Source organism: Aquarana catesbeiana, linkage group LG01 (genome assembly GCF_042186555.1).
Source record: "Aquarana catesbeiana isolate 2022-GZ linkage group LG01, ASM4218655v1, whole genome shotgun sequence".
NCBI lineage: Eukaryota > Metazoa > Chordata > Amphibia > Anura > Ranidae > Aquarana > Aquarana catesbeiana.
In genome coordinates this window covers 469,814,553-469,839,218 of record NC_133324.1, presented here as the reverse complement: position 1 = coordinate 469,839,218, position 24,666 = coordinate 469,814,553, and positions in this window count along the sequence as shown.

Sequence of the window (24,666 nt, the reverse complement as noted above, 5' to 3'; positions counted from 1 at the left end):
CTCCGTGTCTGAATGTCTCGGGTGACCCCATAGCAAGCTGCTTGCTGTGGGGGTACTCAACAGAAGGGAGGGACCAGAAGTACCGAAGAGGGACCCGAGAAAAGAAGGATTTGGCTGCCCTGTGCAAAACCAATGCACAGAGCAGGTAAGTATAACATGTTTATTATTTTTATAGAAAAAAAAAGTGAGTCTTTACTTAACCACTTCACCCCCTTCCTGACCAGGCCATTTTTTGTGATATGGCACTGCGTCACTTTAACCACTTGCCCAGGCCATTTTTCAGCTTTCAGCGCTCTCACACTTTGAATGACAATTGCGCGGTCATGCTACACTGTACCCAAACACATTTTTATCATTTTCTTCACACAAATAAAGCTTTCTTTCGGTGGTATTTAATCACTGCTGGGTTTTTTATTTTTTACTAAAGAACAATTTTTTTAACTTAGTTTCTGTCAGTAAATTTTGTAACGAAATAATTTTTCTCCTTCACTGATGTGCTCTGATGAGGCGGCACTGATAGGCTGAACTGGTGGGCATTGATGAGGTGGCACTTATGGACAATGATTAGGTGGCACTGATGAGGAGGCACTAATATGATTACTGCTACGGGTGGGCACTGATTGCTGGCACTGGGGGCAATGGTGGGCACTGATTGGTGACACTGTTGGTGCTATATTGTAATCAAGGCACTGATGATCAGTGCCCTGATTACATGTGTAGATGTCCCCCTGCGTGGAGATGCCGCTGATCGGCTCTCCTCTGTCAGTGTGAGGCGAGGAGCGCCAATTACCGGCATCTCCGTGTTTACATGTGACCGCTGTTTTTGGACACAGCCGATCACATGGTTAAAGAGCCGTGAACGCGGGCACGGGGGCACACAAGAGTGGCCGTTCTGGGACGCTGTCATATGGCGCGGCGGGCGGCAACTAGTTAATTGATAATTGCGTGGTTGTGCAGCAATGTACCCAAACAAAATTGATGTCCTTTTTTTCCCACAAATAGAGCTTTCTTTTGGTGGTATTTGATCACGTCTGCAGGTTTTTATTTTTTGCGCTATAAACAAAAAAAGACCGACAATTAAAATAAAGACACAATAATTTTTACTTTTTGCTATAATAAATATCCCAAAATTAAAAAAAAATAATAATTCTTCCTCAGTTTAGGCAGATATACAGTGGGGATGGAAAGTATTCACTCTATTTCACTCTTTGTTATATTGCAGCCATTTGCTAAAATCATTTAAGTTCATTTTTTTCCTCATTAATGTACACACAGCACCCCATATTGACAGAAAAACACAGAATTGTTGACATTTTTGCAGATTTATTAAAAAAGAAAAACTGAAATATCACATGGTCCTAAGTATTCAGACCCTTTGCTGTGACACTCATATATTTAACTCAGGTGCTGTCCATTTCTTCTGATCATCCTTGAGATGGTTCTACACCTTCATTTGTGTCCATCTATGTTTGATTATACTGATTGGACTTGATTAGGAAAGCCACACACCTATCTATATAAGACCTTACAGCTCACAGTGCATGTCATAGCAAATGAGAATCATGAGGTCAAAGGAACTGCCTGAAGAGCTCAGAGACAGAATTGTGGCAAGGCACAGATCTGGCCAAGGTTACACAAAAAAATTTCTGCGGCACTTAAGGTTCCTAAGAGCACAGTGGCCTCCATAATACTTAAATGGAAGACGTTTGGGATGACCAGAACCCTTCCTAGAGCTGGCCATCTGGCCAAACTGAGCTATCAGGGTAGAAGAGCCTTGGTGGAGAGGTAAAGAAGAACCCAAAGATCACTGTGGCTGAACTCCAGAGATGCAGTCGGGAGAGGGAGATGGGAGAAAGGTGTAGAAAGTCAACCATCACTGCAGCCCTCCACCAGTCTGGGCTTTATGGCAGAGTGGCCCGATGAAAGCCTCTCCTCAGTGCAAGACACATGAAAGCCCGCATGGAGTTTGCTAAAAAAACACCTGAAGGACTCCAAGATGGTGAGAAATAAGACTCTTTGGTCTGATGAGACCAAGATAGAACTTTTTGGCCTTCATTCTAAGCGGTATGTGTGGAGAAAAACAGGCACTGCTCATCACCTGTCCAATACAGTCCCAACAGTGAAGCATGGTGGTGGCAGCATCATGTTGTGGGGGTGTTTTTCAGCTGCAGGGACAGGCAACTGGTTGCAATTGAGGGAAAGATGAATGTGGCCAAGTACAGGGATATCCTGGACGAAAACCTTTCCAGAGTGCTCAGGACCTCAGCCTGGGCTGAAGGTTTACCTTCCAACAAGACAATGACCCTAAGCACACAGCTAAAATAATGAAGGAGTGGCTTCACAACAACTCCGTGACTGTTCTTGAATGGCCCAGCCAGAGCTCTGACTTAAACCCAATTGAGCATCTCTGGAGAGACCTAAAAATCGCTGTCCACCAACTTTTACCATCCAACCTGACAGAACTGGAGAGGATCTGCAAGGAGGAATGGCAGATGATCCCCAAATCCAGGTGTGAAAAACTTGTTGCATCTTTCCCAAAAAGACTTACGGCTGTATTAGATCAAAAGGGTGCTTCTACTAAATACTGAGCAAAGGGTCTGAATACTTAGGACCATGTGATATTTCAGTTTTTCTTTTTTAAGAAATCTGCAAAAATGTCAACAATTCTGTGTTATTCTGTCAATATGGGGTGCTGTGTGTACATTAATGAGGAAAAAAATGAACTTAAATGATTTTAGCAAATGGCTGCAATATAACAAAGAGTGAAAAATTTAAGGGGGTCTGAATACTTTCCGTCCCCACTGTATATTCTTCTACATATTTTTCATAAAAAAAATTGCAATAAGCGTATATTGATTGGTTTGCGCAAAAGTTATAGCGTATACAAAATAGGGGATAGATTTATGGCATTTTTTTAATTATTATTGTTTTACTAGTAATGGCGGTGATCTGTGATTTTTATCGGGACTGCGATATTGCGGCGGACAGACCAGATGCTTTTGACACTTTTTTGGGACCACTGACATTTATACAGCGATCAGAGCTATAAATAGTCACTGATTATTGTATAGATGTCACTGGCAGGAAAGGGGTTAACACTAGGGTGCGATTAAGGGGTTAACTGTGTTCCCTCAGTGTGTTCTAACTGTAGGAGGGAGGGGACTGCCTGGGGGAGGAGACCGATCATTGTTCCTATATACTAGGAACACACAATCTGTCTCCTCTCCCCTGCCAGAACAGGAATGTGTGTGTTTACACACACACATCAACGTTCTGGCTATGTCAGGAGCGATCGCGGGTGCCCGGCGGACCCCTATACCCCTTAAAGTGGCCACCGTACTGCTATGGCGATTTGGGCAGGGGAGCCATTCTGCCATCATCAAACGATGGCGGGCAGTCGGCAAGAGGTTAAAGGAGATATATAGGGACATAAGGATGGTTTTACCTTAACTGGCCTAATGCTATAGGAATGTCATTACAAACTGTCCACATGGCCAAGCCCACCGAGTCCTTTCAGGAATGTGAGCTATCCTCTTTAAAAGGTAATACTACTTTTGCTGAGTTATAATTGGTTATTACTTATCCACTAGTCCTGTATACCGTATAAATACCACAGACAAAATTGGAATAAACTAGTCCTGACCAGGCCCGGATTTACTCCCTTTGCCGCCCCAAGGCCGGGTCTTTCAATGCCACCCCCCCCCACACACACACACACACACACACCACGTCCTTTATCGATGACTTCTACAATAGATCAATTAAAAACATATCTCCACACATGAGAACACTGAAAATAACTGGCTTTAATTGTACAGACTAAAAATACTTCAGGGGAAGCGCGCGAGGGGTAAGGATTTTTCGCAGGCAATTTTTCAAGGCAATGGCTGGTGTTAGTGCTTCAATCATCCCCGGCACCATGGTTGTTATGGTGTCAGGATGATTGAAACACATTACTTCTATCATTACATTGTAATATAAACTGAAATAGTTCAACTCACCATAATGCAGAATCATTGGGAGCCCTGAGCGTGTCACTTGCCACCATCTCTTGTCACTTGCCACTATGCCTGCCACCAGATGGGGATGTCACTTGCCACTATGCCTGCCACCAGATGGGGATGTCACTTGCCACCATGCCTGCCACCAGATGGGGATGTCACTTGCCACCATGCCTGCCACCAGATGGGGATGTCACTTGCCACCATGCCTGCCACCAGATGGGGATGTCACTTGCCACGCTGCCTGCCACCAGATGGGGATGTCACTTGCCACGCTGCCTGCCACCAGATGGAGATGTCACTTGCCACGCTGCCTGCCACCAGATGGGGATGTCACTTGCCACGCTGCCTGCCACCAGATGGGGATGTCACTTGCCACCATGCCTGCCACCAGATGGGGATGTCACTTGCCACCATGCCTGCCACCAGATGGGGATGTCACTTGCCACCATGTCTGCCACCAGATGGGGATGTCACCTTCCACGCTGCCTGCCACCAGATGGGGATGTCACCTTCCATGCTGCCTGCCACCAGATGGGGATGTCACTTGCTACGCTGCCTGCCACCAGATGGAGATGTCACTTGCTACGCTGCCTGCCACCAGATGGGGATGTCACTTGCCACCAGATGGGGATGTCACTTGCCACGCTGCCTGCCACCAGATGGGGATGTCACTTGCCACCATGCCTGCCACCAGATGGGGATGTCACTTGCCACCATGCCTGCCACCAGATGGGGATGTCACTTGCCACCAGATGGAGATGTCACTTGCCACCAGATGGGGATGTCCCTTGCCACCAGATGGGGATGTCCCTTGCCACCAGATGGGGATGTCCCTTGCCACCATGCCTGCCACCAGATGGGGATGTCACTTGCCACCATGCCTGCCACCAGATGGGGATGTCACTTGCCACCAGATGGGGATGTCACTTGCCACCAGATGGGGATGTCACTTGCCACCAGATGGGGATGTCCCTTGCCACCAGATGGGGATGTCACTTGCCACCAGATGGGGATGTCCCTTGCCACCATGCCTGCCACCAGATGGGGATGTCACTTGCCACCATGCCTGCCACCAGATGGGGATGTCCCTTGCCACCAGATGGGGATGTCACTTGCCACCAGATGGGGATGTCCCTTGCCACCAGATGGGGATGTCCCTTGCCACCATGCCTGCCACCAGATGGGGATGTCACTTGCCACCATGCCTGCCACCAGATGGGGATGTCACTTGCCACCAGATGGGGATGTCACTTGCCACCAGATGGGGATGCCACTTGCCACCAGATGGAGATGTCCCTTGCCACCAGATGGGGATGTCCCTTGCCACCATGCCTGCCACCAGATGGGGATGTCACTTGCCACCATGCCTGCCACCAGATGGGGATTTCACTTGCCACCATGCCTGCCACCAGATGGGGATGTCCCTTGCCACCAGATGGGGATGTCCCTTGCCACCAGATGGGGATGTCCCTTGCCACCATGCCTGCCACCAGATGGGGATGTCCCTTGCCACCAGATGGGGATGTCCCTTGCCACCATGCCTGCCACCAGATGGGGATGTCACTTGCCACCATGCCTGCCACCAGATGGGGATGTCACTTGCCACCAGATGGGGATGTCACTTGCCACCAGATGGGGATGTCCCTTGCCACCATGCCTGCCACCAGATGGGGATGTCACTTGCCACCATGCCTGCTACCAGATGGGGATGTCACTTGCCACCAGATGGGGATGTCCCTTGCCACCAGATGGGGATGTCACTTGCCACCAGATGGGGATGTCCCTTGCCACCAGATGGGGATGTCACTTGCCACCAGATGGGGATGTCCCTTGCCACCATGCCTGCCACCAGATGGGGATGTCACTTGCCACCAGATGGGGATGTCACTTGCCACCAGATGGGGATGTCCCTTGCCAATGTTGCCATGCTGCCTGCCATCAGAAGGAGGAGGGCGGAACAGCGGTGCGGGCAATGAGAGATGTCATCTCTCTCCCCGCCGCCGCACCGCTGACACTACTAGCTACTCTCAATTTTTTTAAAAATGGCGCCGGGCGGCGCAATCACGCTACTGCGCATGCGCCGCCCGGCCGAGCGCTTACGAGCTTTCCCGAGCCCGGCCGGCTTCGGAACGGCGCATGCGCAGTTGCGTGGTCGGCTCGCGGCCATCTTTTCTATGGGCACTGGTGCCCATAATAGACTTTAATGGGCAGCACGAAAGGGGGGGCGGCCGCGAAGTCGCTGCAGGAGCGGCGCCGCCCCTACACCACTGCCGCCCCGAGGCCTGGCCTCGGTGGCCTTGTGGCTAATCCGGCCCTGGTCCTGACAGAACTGTGATAAGTACGTGCCTACACCTACGTTTCTTTATACAGTAAAACCTTGGTTTGAGAGTAACTTGGTTTGGGAGCATTTTGCAAGAAAAGCAAAATTTAAAAAAAAAATGACTTGATATACAAGCGATGTCTTGGTATACAAGCAATCTCTTGATATACAAGTAGCGTTATGTCACAACTGAGTATAAAAGAGAAGAGAGGCCCCTCTAAGTGTAGCAATATGGTTACATTTAATGAAGATACAACATTTAGCAACTCACATGGTTGATGATTAAAACAGGCACATCTAAGTATCTGGGGTAAAGCTGTCCACATAAACCATCCTCCTCACCACCATTGACATCATCCCTTCCACCCTGCGCTCTACCACTGCGGTGAGAGCCAGTAGTGCGGAGGACGGTCTATGTGGACAGCTTTACCCTGGATGCTTGCATATTTAGATGTGCCTCTTTTAATCATAACCATGTTGCTAAATGTTGTACCTTCATTAAATGTAACCATATTGCTACACTTATGCCCTGTACACACGATAGGATTTTCCGACAACAAAACCGTGGATTTATTTCCGACGGATGTTAGCTGAAACTTGTCTTGCATACACATGGTCGCACAAATGTAGTCGGAAATTCTGACCGTCAAGAATGCGGTGATGTACGACGAGCCGAGAAAAATTAAGTTCAATAGCCAGCTTTACCCCGGATGCTTGCATACTTAGATGTGCCTCTTTTAATCATCAACCACGTGAGTTGCTTAATGTTGCACCTTCATTAAATGTAACCATATTGCTACACTTATGCTATGTACACACCATAGGATTTTCCGACAACAAAACCGTGGATTTATTTCCGACGGATGTTGGCTGAAACTTGTCTTGCATACACACGGTCACACAAATGTTGTCGGAAATTCCGAACGTCAAGAACGCGGTGACGTACAACACGTACGACGAGCCGAGAAAAATGAAGTTCAATAGCCAGTGCGGCTCTTCTGCTTGATTCCGAGCATGCGTGGAATTTTGTGCGTCAGAATTGTGCACACACATCGGAATTTCCGACAATGGATTTTGTTGTCGGAAAATTTGAGAACCAGCTCTCAAATTTTTGTTGTCGGAAATTCCGACAACAAATGTCCGATGGAGCCTACACACGGTCGTAATTTTTGACAACAAACTTACATCGAACATTTGTTGTCAGAAAATCCTATCGTGTGTACAGGGCATTGGGGGTGCCTCTCTTCTCTTTTATACTTTGAAGCTCCTTATGAATTTTGCTTCTAATCCCCTTGTGGAGGCTTCCATTTGTGGATGGACATTTTATGGTTACACAACCTGGTCACATTGCTTTTATTTTTTTTATGGACTATAAACTGAAGGACCTATGAATAAATGGTTGTGGAACAAATCATTTGAGTTTCCATTATTTCTTCTGGGGAAATTCGCTTTGATATAGAAGTGCTTTGGATTACAAGCATGTTTCTGGAACGAATTATGCTCGCAATCCAAGGTTTTACTGTATATTCTTTTGAAGTTATTACATTTGTTACTTCTGTCACTATATAGACTCTCTCCAGAGGTGGTTCTGGCCAGCTCAGTAGATTGCTTTAAGAAAGGCCTGGATTCTTTCCTAAATGTACATAATATAACTGGGTACTATTTATAGGTAAAGTTGATCCAGAGAAAATCCGATTGCCTCTCGGGGATCAGGAAGGAATTTTTTCCCCCGCTGTAGCAAATTGGAGCATACTTTGCTGGGGTTTTTAGCCTTCCTCTAGATCAGTGGTTCTCAACCTGGGGGTCGGGACCCCCTCGGGGGTTGAATGACGATTTGCCAGGGGGTCACCAAATCCTGGACTGTTCCTGAATCCCACACCATTCTCGCGGCCGTCCAGCAGGGCTGTGCCTGGAGCCTGTGGCCGCCCAGCTGGGCTGTTCCTGGAGCTCGCAGCCGCCCACTCAGCCTCCTCACAGCCGCCCATTCAGTTCACAGCATGGCTGGGGGGCAGAGACTAGAGGTCAGCTGACTGGTGAGGAATGTGAAGTGGGAGGGGCTGGAGTAGACTCTATCTCCTGATTTCGGCATAGATGTCACTGCTGCAAGACACCACAAAGTCGGAGACACAGTGAAGCCGGAGGCACAGTAACACTACCTGCTATAGTTGTCATTAAAAGTCCCCACTACAGTTCTCAGATCAGCAGATGACCTTCATCAAGAGCACCTAAGTTGGCTGATCAGAACTCCCCCCAGCACTGCCACTGATTCCACCCACCACCAGCAATGCCACTCATCCCACCCCCACTGCCACTCATCCCATTCCCCAAACCAAGGAGTAAGAGAAGGAATAAAATTAGAGAATACATGGAAGGGAGAGGAAAAGAGGGGGAGGAACAAAGAAAAATGGAGAGAAAGGACAAGAAAGATGGCTAGAGAGAGGGATGGGGAAAAAAACACAAGAAATTAGGATTGAGAGAGATAAAAGGTAAAGAAAGGAGAACAAAGAGAGTGGTCCTAAAATGTACCATAAGGGGTTTTAATATTGTACGAGTGGAAGGGACTCAGGGAGCGCCTAAACGTCCGTGGTTTGGGGCACAAATTACTTGTCTTGCCTTGGGTGCGGACAACCCATGCTACGAAAATAATTTTACTGTTAGAGGTCCCCACAACTTAGGAAATGTTATCAAGGGGTCACGGCACTAGAGAGGTAGAGAACCACTGCTCTAGATCAACTGTGGGTATAGGATTGGGTGTATGGGATTGTATGATATTATTTTTCATTTATTTATTTTTATGGTTAAACTGGATGGACATGTGTCTTTTTTCAACCTGACTAACTATATATCTTTCATTACCCAATTAAATGCTATATATCTAAGTGTTTGTGTGATCTCTCTTTGCACATCTCGAAAAACCCCAAAAAACGTAAACTATCAAGTAACAGTGATAAAAAAATTATAGAGATACATCAGAAATGATACACATAATAAATATTCTGTAAAGCAATGGAAATAATATCTAAGGTATGAATCAAACACAGAACATCAGTGATAAAACATAAGTGCCGACAGAACGACTAAATCATTTTCAGTGCCTTGCCATATTTTTTTCTCTCTCTAGAGTACAAAATATATTTGAAATACATGAAAACAAAGGTGTCTCTCGATGCTTACTGTACTCAATTGCTTTCCAAGTAGCGAAATAGCTAAGAAGCATAAAAAAAAATTCTGGGCTGGAGAGGTAGCACTATCAGTAGAAATTGTTGTCATGGCAACTACAAAAGGAGATGACTAAAGGAATTGCTAATACAGCTGTACAAATGTGCCTGACATTGAATAATGCAGCAGGATTTCATTCCAATCCACATGACAGCTGCACAAGTAAACCAGCCACACTGGGAAAACGGTGTGAGCATTTGTTGTAGTTGTACTATAATTTATTTGGTCAAAAATACCTACAAATTAGTGATGTTATAGAATATAGGGAACTCATTAGAGTGCTTTAAAGTTTAAGCATGCTGGCAAATCAGCAGATCTTTACCATTGCTAATAATGGATTTATTTATAGCTCTGAATGATTGTGTTCCTCATTAAGCCTTATGATACTCACCTTCAAAAGATTTGTTCCTGTACAGTTAGAGACAAGCTTTTTTTTTCTTTTGGAATAACAATAAGACAAGCTATTATTTAAACACTGTCAACATTCTAAACAAAAGAGTTTTTATTAAACAGGCACTCTAGCGATTCTTGATTTTGCTATGTATTCAATATAACATACCTTCACTAGGTAATGCTCGTACATTTGCCTAAAATGGATTCATTTTTATTTTTTGTTCCAATAAAGTATTATTGAAAAAAAAACAAACAAGAACAGCAATATGTAACTTACAGAAGTTTTGGGACAACAGTAAGACAGAAGGCTAATATTTGTCATTTAAGAAGACACTTTTACAAAATACGACTATACAAATGGTGGAGTAGTCTAAGTGGTCAGTAGAAAAATATGTAATTAGTAACAATAATCAAACCTGCGAGAGGCTCACTTAAACAGTGATAGAGACAGTGAGATATCTGGAGCCTCGCGTTTAGAAGGAATTAAATAAATGTGTAGTGGGTGCCGCTCAGCCCGCTCCGCCACACTGCCACAAAAGAGCTGGGCAGATCGGGACTGCCGCCCGCTCTATTCTTTTTCTCATTGGCCTTGGCCAGGCCAATGAGAAGCAGAGCCAGAGCAGCAGATGATCTTGGGACATGTAGTTCTAATAACAGTTGGATGCAGCCCCCAGCATGCCCAGGGAGATCTGGAACAAGCCCAGAGGGGAAGAAGGAGAGTGGAGAAGACCGCAAAGCTGCCAGAGAAGACCTGTGAGAGGAGACCACAAGGCAGAGGGACTGGATGCAGGAGAAAGGGGACTCTTCCTCTAGGACGGTGTGACCGTTTCCCCGCCAACATCTCCACAACCAGACTCAGACCCATTGCCTTAGGCACCCTATCAGCTGTGTGGGTGCTTATACAGATGTCACTGGGCGTTCCGGTCACCAGGTAGCCAGTCGGGCAAACTGCAAGAGCCTGCTCCAGGACATCTTTCATCTTGAGCTCTGGTGTCAGTGGATTGGTGAGCGGGCATTAGCCCATCTTGTGCATATCCCTTAGAAAGAGAACACTGCATGCAGACACCGTTATTTTTCTCACTTTATCAAGCCCTGTGAGGAGGCCCCTTTGCACTAGTTGTTTTATCCTACTGAAAGTTTGCTTTTAACACACTTGCAAGGATATATTGGGCCCTTTCTAATATAATAGAATATCCTCCATTACAAGGGATAAGAACTTCTGTGTTTGTTCAGGCCTGCAGTGACTCAGGGACACACACTTATACCAGGGACGTGCAGTCAGGTGAGGCAGGGCCTCACCTGCCATAAATATAAAGGACATAAAGGTCATCGTAACTCAGTGACCTGGGGTCTAAATGTTGGGGGGTATGTAGCCTTAGTTCTACCCCATCACTGGTAAAAATTTGGGGCTCATACGACCTATGGTTCCAGAGATATGGGGCTTATTACTCAGCCTCTCTGAAACTAAATACAGCGGCCACTTTAAATATAAGCTGACACACTCTGGAGTGGATTTACTAAAGCTGGTGCACTTAGAATCTGGTGCAGCCATACTTGGTAGCCAATCAGCTTCTAACTTCAGCTTGTTTAATTAAGCTTTGGCAATATAACCTGGAAACTGATTGGTTTCTATGCAGAGTTCCACAGATTTTGCACTCTTCAGTTTTTAGTAGATATTCCCCTCTGTTTGCAGCAGACTGAGAGGTTGAGCTAGATCCCCTCTCCCAAAAATCTTTGCTCCAGGCCAAGGGCCGTGTTCCTTTTTTGTCCTCCTCCGTAGGACCAAGTCGATGGTTCTCCTACCTGAAGACATCTCCCCCTATGATCAAAACTCGCTGAACGACCAGAGGAGTCGCATCCCTTCGATTAGCCCTAGCTGTTAGCAGGGTATGGAGTGTATGGGCAGAGTAGCGCTGAAGAGCTGGTAGCCTGGCCATTGGCAGGCAAGCACACATTGGCCAGATAGCCTAGCTGTTAGCGGGCGGCCCCTTTCTGCTATAGGTCACAAGCTTGGTTAGCTTGCTATTTGGTAAGCTTGCATTTCACACAGTGGTCACAATTTTGTTGCAGTGGTGGATTTGTTACGAAATCAGTATTAATCAATTCATTTTTTGAACACTTGGTTTATGAACTTGGACTGTTGTCACAGTGTTAAAATTCAATCTATACCTTCTGTTCCAAGATTCCTTATCTACACAATTTTGCTATATATAATTATATATTTATGTATATATTTTTTATATATATCTTTTATATTTTTTCACTATAGCTTTTTCAGTACTTGGTTTGATCAATTGTTTTTGGTGGTTTTTTTTTATTTTTTAGTTATATGTCAAATATTTAGCACAAGTGTTATATATTCACTCCTCAGCGCTGCTACATTCTTTTTATTCTTTTTATCTACAACACAGAGGCCTGGTCATCTCCACCCTTCAAGATTTTGGGTGGCTTCTGAATCTAGAAAAGAGTCACCTGAAGCCTTCAGTCCCTTGTTTTTCTTGGTGCCCACTTTGACACAGTGAGGGGCACTATCTCTCTTCCCGAAGAGAAGGTTTCTGTAGTCCAAGACAGGATTCGCCTGGCACTCTCTTCATCCCATCTCCTTGCCCTCCAGTGTCTGAAGGTGATCGGCACCATGGCGGCCACAATTCCCATGGTAAAGTGTGCACAGTGGCGCATGCAGCCTTTCCAGAAAGGTTTTCTCCAACAATGGAGATAAGACAGCAAGAACCAGCTCATCTACCTTACTCCAGCTATGAGGGTGTGCCTACCTTGGTGGCTACAACGGGAAATTCTTTACAATTGCCACTCGATTATTCCCATCAGTTGGGTCACTATAACATCAGACGGCAACGATTGCCTGGCGGAATCAGCACGGGGCAGATGGAGCTCCCCTTCTCGGGGGATAGTGTCCAACATTCTGGAACTTTGGGCTGCGTTCCAAGCGCTACTAGCTTTTCATCATCTGACGAGGAAAGCTTCTGTGATGGTCAGGATGGACAATAGCGGTGGCCTACATAGGGAGACAGGGTGGAACCCGCAGCGGGTCCCTGCTATGGGAGGTAGAGCCAATCATGAGCTGGGCTCAGAAGAACTTATCCAACATTTCGGCAGTCTACATACCCGGGATCCAGAACGTTCAGGCAGATTTCCTCTCCAGAGTTCGGATAAACAACAATGAGTGGGCTGTCCACAAAGAGGTGTTCGAGTGGCTCTTGACCCTGAGGTTTCACCAGAATTCGACCTCTTCGCCTCTCCATGCAACAACAAGTTGGCAAAGTACTTCTCAAGGTTCCGGGACCCCCAGGCATACAGGATAGATCCTCTCACAGATCAATGGAGGTTCCACAGGGCCTATGCTTTTTCTCCAGTACCTGTGATTCTCCAGTTCCTACGGAGACTCAGAACAGAGAAGGTGGAAGTGGTAGCAATAATCCCTTTCTGGCCCAACAGGCTGTGGTTTCCTCTCCTGACACTCCACAGCTATTGGGACGCAGTTCCCCTGCCACTCAGGCCAGATTTGTTTTCTCAGGGCGGAAATCTACACCCCTGTCCATCGCACCTGCCCCTCAGGGCTTGGTTCTTGAAAGGGGAAGGCTAGAGGTTCTAGGCTGCCCGGAATAGGTCATTCCTACCCTCTTGAATGCTAGGAGAAGAAGTACCAACAGAATCTATGAGCAAATTTGGGCCAGATTCTCGGAACACATGTCTTCCAGGTCCAACCCGTGTAGTGCTCCTGCAATCCAGAACATTCTAAGCTTCCTCCAATCAGGACTAGACCTGTCCCCATCGGTCAGCTCCCACCGGGTGCAGGTGTCGGCCATCTCGGCATTTACAGGAGTATCTTGGGCCAAACACTCCCTCATCCACCAATTCTTCAAGGGGACCATCAGATTTAGGCCCCAGAGGAAGCTGAGTTTCCCCAAATGGGATCTCCCTCTTGTGCTAGAGTTCCTCTCCCAGCTCGGATCAGTTTCTGACAAGCCACTCTCAGAGAACTTACACTCAAAACCATCTTTTTAGTGGCTGTCACTTCATCGAAAAGAGGGCAGGGGCCTGGGTTCAAAAGAGCCTTTTCTAACTTTTTTCCAGATAGAGAGGTGCTAATCCCCATGTTGGGGTTGAACCTTAAAGTGTCCACCATTTTCCACGAAAATCAAGCGATTGTGCTTCTTACCTTCAGATCAGTGGAAAATCTGGATGTCACATAGTTACATAGTAGGTGAGGTTGAAAAAAGACACAAGTCCATCAAGTCCAACCTATGTTATTACATTGTATATCCCTGTATGTTGCGGTCATTCAGGTGCTTATCTAATAGTTTCTTGAAGCTATTGATGCTCCCTGCTGAGACCACCGCCTGTGGAAGGGAATTCCACATCCTTGCCACTCTTACATTAAAAAACCCTCTACGTAGTTTAAGGTTAAACCTCTTTTCTTCTAATTTTAATGAGTGGCCACGAGCCTTGTTAAACTCTCTTCTGCAAATGTCCATCCCCTTGATGTGGGGTACACTCTAAAGCAATATCTGGAAGCCACGGCTCCCTTTTGTCAAACAGACTTTCTTCATCCTCCTCCATGGGAAGAACAGAGGAATGCACACATCAGTCAGAACCATTTCTGCATGGATCGTTCAGGCGATTCAATGGGCTTATAAAGTGAAGGGCTTGGCTCCCCGGAAGCAGTGACAGCGTATTCAACCCGCAGCATTTCGACATCTTGGGCAGCTTCACGTCATGTCGCTCCCAAAGTAATCTGTATGGCGGCGTCCTGGTCTTCGATCAACACGTTTATGTCCCATTACTGTGTTGAACCAGCTGCCTTAGCTTCTGTCAATTTTGGTTTACAAGTACTGTCGGTTGACGGTGTTAAATAGCGTGTTTTTTGCTCAGCATTTGCCCACCCAGGTGGTATTTGTATATTACTATATATATATATATATATATATATATATATATATATATATATATATATATATATATATATATATATATATATATATATATATTATATATATGTACATATATATATGTATATTTGTATATTACACTTCTCTCCTACATGTTAAAGTCATCATTTTTTTGCTAGATTACTAATTACTCAGAACCAGTGGCGATGCTAGGGGGTGGCTTTTGGGGCTATAGCCCCAAATCTGGGGCCCATAGCCCCGAGTCTCTGCAGGGGTCCTCAAGGGGAGAGGGGGCTCTCTGGGGACCCTGATGTAAGTGGGGGGCTCTTTGGGGACCCTGATGTAAGGAGGAGGCTCTCTGGGGACCATGATGTAAGGGGAGGCTCTCTGGGGATATATACACACACACGTATATTACTGTATATACATGTGTTTGACTTTCTTTACTACGCTGCTATGGGCTCTAGCCCCAGATCTTTTGTAGACCTAGCAACGCCCCTGCTCAGAACCCCAAAAACTATATACATTGTTTTAGCAGACACCCTAGGGAATAAAATGGTGGTCTTTGCAACTTTATATGCCACACGGTATTTGAGCAGCAATTTTTTTTAAACTCATTTTTTTTTAAAACTGGTTCATGAATAAAAAAAAAAAAAAACACTAACATTAGCCCAATTTTTTTGTATAATGTGAAAGATTATGTTAGGCCAAGTAACTAGATACCTAACATATCACACTTTAAAATTGCGCACACTTGTGGAATGGCGCCAAACCTTAGACTAGGGTCTATTTAATATTTTTTTTGCAATACAATAAACCTCTCAAGTATATTTGATAGTTTTTTATCCTTTGTTTACATGTAATTATCACATATGTGTTAGCGTCTTGCTTTTCATTGATTTAACCACTTGCTTACTGGGCACTTAAAGCTCCCTTCTGCCCAGACCAATTTTCAGCTTTCAGCGCTGTCACACTTTGAATGACAATTGCGCGGTCATGCTGCACTGTACTCAAACTAAATTTGTATCATTTTTTTCACACAAATGGAGTTTTTTTTGGTGGTATTTAATCACCACTGGGGTTTTTATTTTTTGCTAAACAAACAAAAATACAAACATTTTTGAAAAAAAAACATGTTTAATAGTTTGTTATAAAATTTTGCAAACGGGTAATTTTTCCCCTTCATTAATATTCGCTGATGAGGCTGCACTGATGGGCACAGATAAGGTGACACTGATAGGCACAGATAAGATGACACTGATGGGCACTGATAAGACGGCACTGATAGGCACAGATGAGACGACACTGATGGGCCCTGATAAGAAGGCACTGGGTGGCACTGGTGGGTGGCACTGATGGGTGGCACTGTTGGTCACTGATAGGTGGCACTGATGGGCACTTGTAGGTGGCATTGATGGGTACTGGTGGGTGGCAGTGATGGGCACTTGTAGGTGGTACTGGTAGGTGATATTGATAGGCAGCACTGGTGATGAAACACTGTGGGAACTGATGGGTGGCACTGTGGGCACTGATGGGTGGCACTGTGGGCACTGGTAGGTGGCACTGGTGAGCACTGGTAGGTGAGGCTAGTGGGCACAGAAGCCTCTCTATGATCGGGACCGATGTCCCTCTCACAGCCGCCGGCGATTGGCTTTTTATTTTGTTTTATTTTATTTATATCACACTATCAGAAAAAATAGCCGATTACCGTCTCTGATTAGGTCACATGATCAGCTGTCATTGGCTGACAGCTGATCACGTGGTAAGGGGTCTGGATCAACCCCTTACTCAGATCTGTGATCAGGCGAGTCTCAAAGACTCGCTGATCACAGAGGGTGCGCAGGCCACTCAAGCATGGGGGACATCCATGGATGCCCTCCTGGCAAATTAAGTCCGCACTATAGCCGTCTTTCGGCTATAGCGCGGACGGCAAGTGGTTAATAAAATAAACCTACCTGCCTGCTCACAGTCTTCTTTTAAATATACACTGAACTACGCAAACACAGCTCAGTTTACATGCGGGCACAGATCCTGTGTGCCGGGATGACTAAACTCCTATGCATGCACAGGAGGAGGTCATCCTGTGCCAGCCAATGAAAATGGCTCCTGGAAGACACTGGATAGCAAATGCTGGTGAGGGACATCAGACCATTGAAGGAAAGGAAAATATTGCAGACTTTACCTGTGCTTTAACTCCCATCAGTCTCAATATAACTAAAGATTGTCTTCCATAGTAGCAATGAAGAATGTACTTCCTCTACTGATGTCTTAATTGATTTCTTCTCAGGGCTATTGGGGTATGGGGTTAAAATATTCATGTGGAAGGCAAAAGGCAGGGAGCAATAAGCCTGATAGAGTAAAGGCAGCAATACATGGATCAAAATTTTGGCTGATTCAGCAGGGACTAGCCAAATCTCAATCCATGTGGGGCCATTGTGGTCGAACAGAAGTCGATCTACCAATAAACCTCTGTTCAACCTCCCTGTCAGATAAAAGCAGTGCCACAGGCAATCGGCTGCAGTGCCGATCTATGTATTCTGACAGCTGGGGTGTCAATACAAAAGTGCAGCAGGGAAGATTCCCCATCCACCTTGAATATGAGGATGGGGAAATCGGGTCCGTTTTTTTTCCAACCTGCTGGTTGAATAAATAATAATAATTTTGATCAGTTTGTGGAAGTCCCCTCTCAACAGGAGTCTATCGTATTATTAAATTTTTCTTGATCAGTTTATTCAGACAGCCGCAGGAGCGGCTGTCAAAATACAATGTCCCAGTGGCAAGATAGGATTCCTCCATCTGCTGACTGAACAGAAAAAAAACTAACAGTGTATAGCCAGCTTAAAGTGTTACTAAACCCACAAGAGTAAAATCAGTCTGTATATGCAGTAAAGCATGCTTGTTATACTCACTGTGGAATCTAAGGGGTTAATCCTCTGCATTGTTTAAAAAGGCTGTTTGATCCTTTCTTCTCTGATCCTCCCCTTCTTCCACAGTCCCCAATCCATCTCCTGATAAGACAGGGCCTTGGGGGCAAGCTGCATATGCTCAGTTTGGTTGTGTATTGCTAGAGAGTTTTTTTTTCTTGGGAGTGTGCATGTGATGGGCACAGGGCCCATTAGCCCAGTCCAGACAGAGGGTCAGGGGTCCTGCAGCCTCATAGGATGGTCAGAGGAGAATGAAAACTCCTCCTACAAGCTTTAACCAGCTACTGATAGAAGTCACAAGACTGCTATATGCTGCTGATTAGAAAAGGTATTTAGCAGTTTATATTTACTAAAATAATTCAATTTCAATACTGAATAGTATATGCTAGAATATGTTATCTAGGGTGTGTCCTATACATAGTTGTGTTCACAAAGAGTGAACCAGGTATGAATAGTATAAAACGATTTTTTATTTACATAGGTCCTAGAACCAAATACAGTCATGAAAAAACATCATATGCAACATTTGGGCATGCAATAGACAATATATTTTTAGAAGACATAATAAAGACACTGGTTGTACAATTTACAACAGAGAATAAATGCAATGTATGCTGGATGAATATGTGCATCGATAGTTATTAACTCAACGCGTTTCTTGGCTTGTAACCAATCATCAGGAGTCCGATGCAATTTAGGCTGTATTGAAACAATAAACGTGTATTAATTTGTGGGCAGATATGTAGGAAAAAAATGCAAAAAAAATGCAAAAAAGTTCCAATTGGCCATCGTACTCACAGACAGTGTCTTGGTCCATGATAACCTAAATCCTAGAATGCAGCAATGATCCGGGTCTACAAAGTCTCCCCCGGGGTTGAGGCAGGAAGCTCGCCCCAGGAGATCGCCGGCCACAGCCGCCAGGATGACCAGGGTACACATAGGGGCCGCCAGGCAGGGACAAACAACGAGGCCACAAAACCCTGAAATGACTGTGAAAAATGAAATAGGTGTTTGAGCATGGGACAACCGTGAGAAAATAGGTAAGGTGACAAAATAGTGAGAAACCAAAAAGTGAGTGAATGTGAAATATAGACCGGAACCCGAAAGGACACAGAAGGAGAGATGGAGAAGTGTGTGAAGGAAATGAGGAAGAGAAAGTGTGTTCAGCTGAGAGGCAAAAGAGCCAAAGTGGAGATGTGCAACGAGGTTACCTGTGTAGTAAGAGTGATGGGCCCGGCCGATTGCCACAAATCCCTAGCGAACCTACATGCACCCGGCCTCGGGCCGCCATTATATGCCGCGGACCGGGGGCGTGCACCTGCCAACGTCGTGTGCGGGCGTAATTACGCAATAGGGGAGGGACAGACAACCCGGACACGAAGGCGGCCGCCTCCCATCCCCGCAGCGCAAAAGCCCGAGAGTGGTATACCACTAGATCCCGCAGAGCGGCGGCACACGGCGCCGCGTGCGGGGCGTGGGAAAATGACGCCGATGCGCCAAGGTCAAGGTCTGCCGCCGTCACATGACAAGACGGTGACAGGTCAGGAGCTGGGCGCATCGCAACCCCGGGTATGGGACCGAACAGACCACAACACCAACTGCACTCAAGGAATAGTAGGATTTTTTTAACACATCAACACCAGGGTGGCAAACACCTATTTCCTGTGACCTAATCCACCTATCAAGTCTATACATATCCTTTGCAATTAGCTCCTTATTTATTCTCATGCATCCTATTCATATTCCACTTTATGTCTTATTTTCATTCTCAATTTTTATACATGTTGTGTTTTTTCTTTTTTCTTCTTTCTAGAGTAGGGTTGTTTGTCCCTGCCTGGCGGCCCCTATGTGTACCCTGGTCATCCTGGCGGCTGTGGCCGGCGATCTCCTGGGGCGAGCTTCCTGCCTCAACCCCGGGGGAGACTTTGTAGACCCGGATCATTGCTGCATTCTAGGATTTAGGTTATCATGGACTAAGACACTGTCTGTGAGTACGATGGCCAATTGGAACTTTTTTGCATTTTTTTGCATTTTTTCCTACATATCTGCCCACAAATTAATACACGTTTATTGTTTCAATACAGCCTAAATTGCATCGGACTCCTGATGATTGGTTACAAGCCAAGAAACGCGTTAAGTTAATAACTATCGATGCACATATTCATCCAGCATACATTGCATTTATTCTCTGTTGTAAATTGTACAACCAGTGTCTTTATTATGTCTTCTAAAAATATATTGTCTATTGCATGCCCAAATGTTGCATATGATGTTTTTTCATGACTGTATTTGGTTCTAGGACCTATGTAAATAAAAAATCGTTTTATACTATTCATACCTGGTTCACTCTTTGTGAACACAACTATGTATAGGACACACCCTAGATAACATATTCTAGCATATACTATTCAGTTTACACCTTCACCAACATGCCTCACGTAAAGTCCCGCTTTTCTCCTCTATCTTCATTTGTTACCTAATTGGGATGGAGGCATGTTGGTGCATTTTCTATAATTCAATGGACAGGTCACACCCCTATTTTTTTAACACATCAACACCAGGGTGGCAAACACCTATTTCCTGTGACCTAATCCACCTATCAAGTCTATACATATCCTTTGCAATTAGCTCCTTATTTATTCTCATGCATCCTATTCATATTCCACTTTATGTCTTATTTTCATTCTCAATTTTTATACATGTTGTGTTTTTTCTTTTTTCTTCTTTCTAGAGTAATTTATATTAGATGGAGACCTATGGTCCCCCCCTTGTCTATTGAAATATTTTCAGTACAAGAGTGGTATACTATTTTTATAATTTATTTATATATATACTCCTTTACATAATATTAATTTACTGTAAAGAACTTTGAATAATAATTTTCTCATTTTTTTCATTTTTTTCATTTTTTAATACTTCTAAAAAATTTTTTTTTTCCTCCTTTTTTATTTTTATTTTTCTTTAGTCAGATAATACTGATTCAATTCAGGGCTAAAGTTTCTGTTCTCCTTTTAGTCAGATAATACTGATTTAATTCAGGGCTAAACTTATGTTTTTTGTTTTTTTGTTTTTTCCCTTCAGTCAGATAAATACTGATTTAATTCAGGGCTGAAGTCTTTGTTTTTGTTCACCTTTAGTCAATATTATGCTGATTCAATTCAGGGCTGAAGTTTTTACTCTTCACATTTTTTTGTATTTTGATTTATTCAGTGCAAAGAATGTGTATTTTGTTACTGTGCCATTGCTTCTCCTTCCAAACTTCTTTGTCCCCCCCCCCTTTTTTTTCTCTCTTCCATTCTGTTTTCTGTTTTAGTTTTTTCCCTTTCATCAATCCATTATTTTTTAATACTAATACATACATCTTTATCCTACTATTCCTTGAGTGCAGTTGGTGTTGTGGTCTGTTCGGTCCCATACCCGGGGTTGCGATGCGCCCAGCTCCTGACCTGTCACCCGTCTTGTCATGTGACGGGGGCAGACCTTGACCTTGGCGCATCGGCGTCATTTTCCCACGCCCCCCACGCGGCGCCGTGTGCCGCCGCTCTGCGGGATCTAGTGGTATACCACTCTCGGGCTTTTGCGCTGCGGGGATGGGAGGCGGCCGCCTTCGTGTCCGGCTTGTCTGTCCCTCCCCTATTGCGTAATTACACCCGCACACGACGTTGGCAGGTGCACGCCCCCGGTCTGCGGCATATAATGGCGGCCCGAGGCCGGGTGCATGTAGGTTCGCTAGGGATTTGTGGCAATCGGCCGGGCCCATCACTCTTACTACACAGGTAACCTCGTTGCACATCTCCACTTTGGCTCTTTTGCCTCTCAGCTGAACACACATTCTCTTCCTCATTTCCTTCACACACTTCTCCATCTCTCCTTCTGTGTCCTTTCGGGTTCCGGTCTATATTTCACATTCACTCACTTTTTGGTTTCTCACTATTTTGTCACCTTACCTATTTTCTCACGGTTGTCCCATGCTCAAACACCTATTTCATTTTTCACAGTCATTTCAGGGTTTTGTGGCCTCGTTGTTTGTCCCTGCCTGGCGGCCCCTATGTGTACCCTGGTCATCCTGGCGGCTGTGGCCGGCGATCTCCTGGGGCGAGCTTCCTGCCTCAACCCCGGGGGAGACTTTGTAGACCCGGATCATTGCTGCATTCTAGGATTTAGGTTATCATGGACCAAGACACTGTCTGTGAGTACGATGGCCAATTGGAACTTTTTTGCATTTTTTTTGCATTTTTTTCCTACATATCTGCCCACAAATTAATACACGTTTATTGTTTCAATACAGCCTAAATTGCATCGGACTCCTGATGATTGGTTACAAGCCAAGAAACGCGTTGAGTTAATAACTATCGATGCACATATTCATCCAGCATACATTGCATTTATTCTCTGTTGTAAATTGTACAACCAGTGTCTTTATTATGTCTTCTAAAAATATATTGTCTATTGCATGCCCAAATGTTGCATATGATGTTTTTTCATGACTGTATTTGGTTCTAGGACCTATGTAAATAAAAAATCGTTTTATACTATTCATACCTGGTTCACTCTTTGTGAACACAACTATGTATAGGACACACCCTAGATAACATATTCTAGCATATACTATTCAGTTTACACCTTCAACAACATGCCTCACGTAAAGTCCCGCTTTTCTCCTCTATCTTCATTTGTTACCTAATTGGGATGGAGGCATGTTGGTGCATTTTCTATAATTCAGTGGACAGGTCACACCCCTATTTTTTTAACAATTCAATTTCAATGTTCTGTGTACAGTGGGAGACCAAATCTAGTGAATGCAAGGTCCTGGGTTTAGTAACACTTTAAGGTAGGCCTGATATGGAGCTAAGAAAAAAAAGGAGTGGGGATGGTAAAGTTTAAGGAAGGATCTAGGGATAGACTATTTTAACCTGGGGTAGAAAAGAAGTCAAGTGTTATAAAACCTGAACTCATATTAAATTTGGAAGATAGTAAGGAGATAGCAGCTTGGGAAATAGGTTGTTCTTCTAAAGTAGGGTGTCCATTACTTATAAAGAAGCTACTGCATCCTTAAAAATATTTCCTAGACTGTACTTTTACTTTCAAAGTCAGATTATATCTGTTGGATTTCACGCACTCTAGCGAACCAATGTTCCTTGGTAGGTGTTTATGGCTTTTTTTCCGTAGCATGGGTATACCTGCTTTAGCAGCATTAATGAGATGTATAAGTAGAGAATTCTTCTATTTTTTTTTAATGAAGGATTGTCATGTAAAAGGTATACTGCAAGTTTTTTTTTTTTTTTTTTTTGCAAGAGACACACCTGTGTGTCAGTTTCACCATGTTGCAAAAGTCCTGGAGGTTTAGGCAGCTCTAAAACATGTGGAGAAGAGTACCCTCTACTTCTTTGCAAAGCCAGTACAAAGGGGAGACCTAAGGGTAACTTTTGCGCAGTTTAGTAAGAGTTCTGTAACAACTGGTGAACAACTTATATCTGCTTTCCTGATTTTTACAGGCAATAGAAGCTTTATGGGCAAAAAGAAGGATATGATCCTTCTGAACCTGAGGTAGTCTGTAGGTCCTATTTCCAATTTCACAAGAATAGGGGTTTCTTTGGTCACCATCTCCAAGAAAGGTAGTGTAAAGATAAGAGGCGTAGCAGTGACTAATCTAACCATATTTGTTCAAATGGAGTAGTTTTTCAATTTGTTCAAATAGAGTAGAGTTCAAAGGGATTATTGGGAAGGATTTTAGGAATAAGCGCTGAGTTGATACCATCTCAGGTAATCTGAACCTGTACCAAAGGCAGCCATTGACTCCGCTGCACACAACAGTCTGTGAAGACGGGAGAAATTAGTTAACCTAAAATTTGTCAATGTTTTTTAACCCAAGATTTACACATCTTTTTTAATTAAGTCTTGGTGACAATTTGAAAGATTGCATGCACAGCTCAATGTACAATCATTTGTAAAATGGAAGTGTGCATGCATAAGAGTTACATAATCCCGACCTGAAGAAAATGAAGACTCTGGACCTGTAAGAAGACCAGGAGAAGATGAAAGCATCAGTGATGGAGTGAGAAATGGAAGTGCTTGAATTGATGGGAGAGGCACTTTTTAATGTAAGCTTGCCATAATGCGCAAAAATACTGTGCATGCCTATTATGACAAAAGCTCTTGTGGGCCCCAAAATTTTAAGTGGAAACTAAAACTCATGCTGCTCAAGCTGCATGTTACTTGCAATGTTAAAACTGTTTTAGGATGATCACCTCCTGTGGACCAGCGTAGATGTGTAGCATACAGTGCTTGTGTCAGTGCAAAATAAAATTATGTCAAACACGGACAAGTATATTGGATACTCTGACCTAGTGTTAATGGTGATTTAGCTGTATGCTAAATCTAGGCTCTTACTGAGGGCAATTAATGTGAATTTTAGGATAAAGGGTGCTCGTCCAATTGGTAAAACTTTGTTTGTGTTTTCTTTGAAAATAAAAAAAGGGGGGTGTCTACTAGAGTGCCATTTAATGTTCAGCTTTACCTAAACAGAATATGTAAAGCATGAGTAAAAAAATGCTTTGGCGTGGGGGACAGGATGATTCAGTGGATTGCTAGTACATATACTACCCTGACGGCCTCAGTCAAGGTTAATGGCGTATTTTCAGAACCAATCACAATATCGAATGGAACCCGGCAGGGTTGCCCTCTATTGCTGTTACTGTTCGCTCTCACCTTGGAACCGTTCCTGAGTAGGGTCAGATTGACAACAATATCAGGGGACTACGGATGGGAACCTCTCATTATAAAGTCTATGCTTACCCGGATGACTTACTCTTTTCTTTGTCTAATCCGATCATCTCCTTACCTAACCTATTACAAGAACTTGGACAGTACGGAGCCCTGTCAAACCTCAAAATCATTTT